Raw genomic sequence first — 2,500 nt, 5'->3', positions numbered from 1 at the left:
TCGAATTATGGAAGAAATTGAGTTTTGAGGACAAAAAAGTGTTTTGAGGACAAAAAAGTTTCTTGAGGACAAAAAAGTTTCTCGAGGACAAAAAAGTGTTTTGAGGACAAAAAAGTTTCTTGAGGACAAAAAAGTGTTTTGCGAACAAAAAATGGAATTTTGTGATTTTGTGTAAAAATAAGTAAATTCCCCTACTTCCACCACAGGGGGGCTTCAGTATGTTGTAGGGCCCCCAGGGAGGGTCCCCCAACTGGGTTTAAAGTTTGTGGATCCTGGGCAGAAAGTTGAATTTTGGATGAAAAACCGAATTTTGGGACTTAGAAAAATTTCGAGCTGAGCAGTGACAGACTTCCAGGCAGGGGAGCCTCTCTGGAGGTGTACCGAAAACAGTTCCAGGAGCTGAGGTCATTTTCGAACATTTTTTGTTCGCTCAAATTTTTTTTGTTTTTGAGCTCTAAAAAGCTGTTATTATCAATTGGCTCAAAAATTTCAAGTGTCATGAGCTAGTACATGTTGGAGGAATACGTTTTAGGCAAAAAATTGCAAAAAAAAAAATCCAAGTGAAAAAGAACCGGAATGGGGAATTTCTGACTGCTGTAGCAGCCGCACAGTTCCAGGAGGTCGGATACATTTCCGACTTTGTCCCGCTCATTGAAGTACATTGTCCCGCAATGCAAATACATAGTAATGCGCACCTGCGGGAGAATATAGGAGAGAGTGGGCTCTCTCTACCCCGATGTATGGCGGTTGTTCCTATGGTTCTCTGGCTCGGGTAGGCGACTTAGAAGGTGGTCCCTCTTGTCGTGGAAGTTGCAAAATACGGCCGAGACTGAACTTCCACGGCTCCAGGAGGGACTTTTGCTGGTCGTGCGTCCCAAGTGAGAGAGGCGATCCTGGGGTACCTGAGCCTGACCAGACCCTCCCTCGGTGGTCCCTGGTCTTCTGAAGGGTGATGGCATTCAGGGGGGCAAATCTGGAGTCCGTGGCCGAGTTTGGGCTCTAGAAGGCGGACGCCCCTTCTGACCATGTCCCCTCAGAGCCGGCTGGATGGTTCATGGTCCGCGGCTTTGTCTGGCGGTCTGTGCCCAAGCCGGAGAAGCTGTCCTGGGGTACGTGAGCTTTGACCAGACCCTCCCTCGGCGGTCCCTGGTTCTCTGGAGGTGATGGCTGTCAGGGGGGCAAATCTGGAGTCCTCGTGGGAAGGAGGGCTCTTGAAGGCGGACGCCCCCTCTGACTATGTCCCCTCAGAGCAGGCTGGATGGTTCATGGTCCGCGGCTTTGTCTGGCGGTCCATGCCCAAGCCGGAGAAGCTATCCTGGGTACCTGAGCTTCGACCAGACCCTCCCTCGGTGGTCCCTGGTTCTCTGGAGGCGATGGCTGTTGTCAGGGGGGGGGGGGGCAAATCTGGAGTCCTCGTGGGAAGGAGGGCTCTGGAAGGCGGACGCCCCCTCTGACTATGTCCCCTCAGAGCATGCTCGATGGTTCTCAGTCCCTGGCTTTGGCTTTTTGGCCATCCTGGGGTACATTCTTGCCAAAAAAAAAAACGACTAAGTGAAAAAGAACCGGAATGAGGAATTTTCTAGGTGCCGCATCCGCCCTACAGTGACTTGAGGCCGGGTACAGTTCCGACTTCGTCCCCTTAAAGTGGGGACGTTGTCCCGCAATGCAAATACATAGGAATGCGCACCTCTGGCAGAATGTACTTGAGAGAGTGTCGTCTCTCTACCCCGATAGAAAGCAGTTGTTTCTCTGGTTCCCCGACTTGGGTAGGCGACTTGGCATGTGGTCCCTCTCGTCTGGAAGTTGCGCACTCCGGCTGAGACCGAACTTCCACAGCTCCGAGAGGGACTTTTGCCGATCGTGCATCCCAAGCGAGAGAGGCAATGCTGGGGTACCCAAGCCTGACCAGACCCTCCCTCGGCGGTCCCTGGTTCTCTGGAGGTGATGGCTTTCGGGGGGCAAATCCGGAGTCCTCGTCCGAAAGGGGGGGCTCCGGAAGGCGGACGCCCCTCTCGTCCATGTCCTCTCAGAGCGGTCTTATCCTCCGATCGATCTGGCACGGCGCTCCCGGGTGGGGAGGTGGTGCTGCTCGCTCGACCCGGGCTTTGGAGCTCGCGTCGGTTTACGGTGAGCGGTGTCCTTCCTCCTGTACCCCCGGGCTTCCACCACCTATCTTTGGGCGCGCACGCCGGCCGTCACCTCCCGTTCGAGGACGGAGGCGGCCGAGCTGTGGGAAGTTTGAATCGCACCGAACGATGAACAGTGGTCTGACGACCCACGCGGGCGAACGGCGGGGCGCCCACCCACCCCGGCGTGGGGGCCAGCCGTCCGAATCGCTCCCCGCGTGGGGAAGCACAGTGTTAGCAAGGGCGGCCCTTTTCGAAGTTCCAGATGCGCAGCCCTGCCCGCGGAGGTCCGTGCCACGCATCGCCCGAAGGGCGGCCTCCGCGGCGGGCACCAGCGAGAGCGGCGGCGGTGGGTGGCGTTTCCACGCCGCTGC

Source organism: Dendrobates tinctorius, unplaced genomic scaffold, assembly GCF_039654945.1.
Source record: "Dendrobates tinctorius isolate UK_male_01 unplaced genomic scaffold, ASM3965494v1 ptg000564l, whole genome shotgun sequence".
In the NCBI taxonomy this organism is placed as follows: Eukaryota; Metazoa; Chordata; class Amphibia; order Anura; family Dendrobatidae; genus Dendrobates; species Dendrobates tinctorius.
This window is presented reverse-complemented; position numbering follows the sequence as displayed.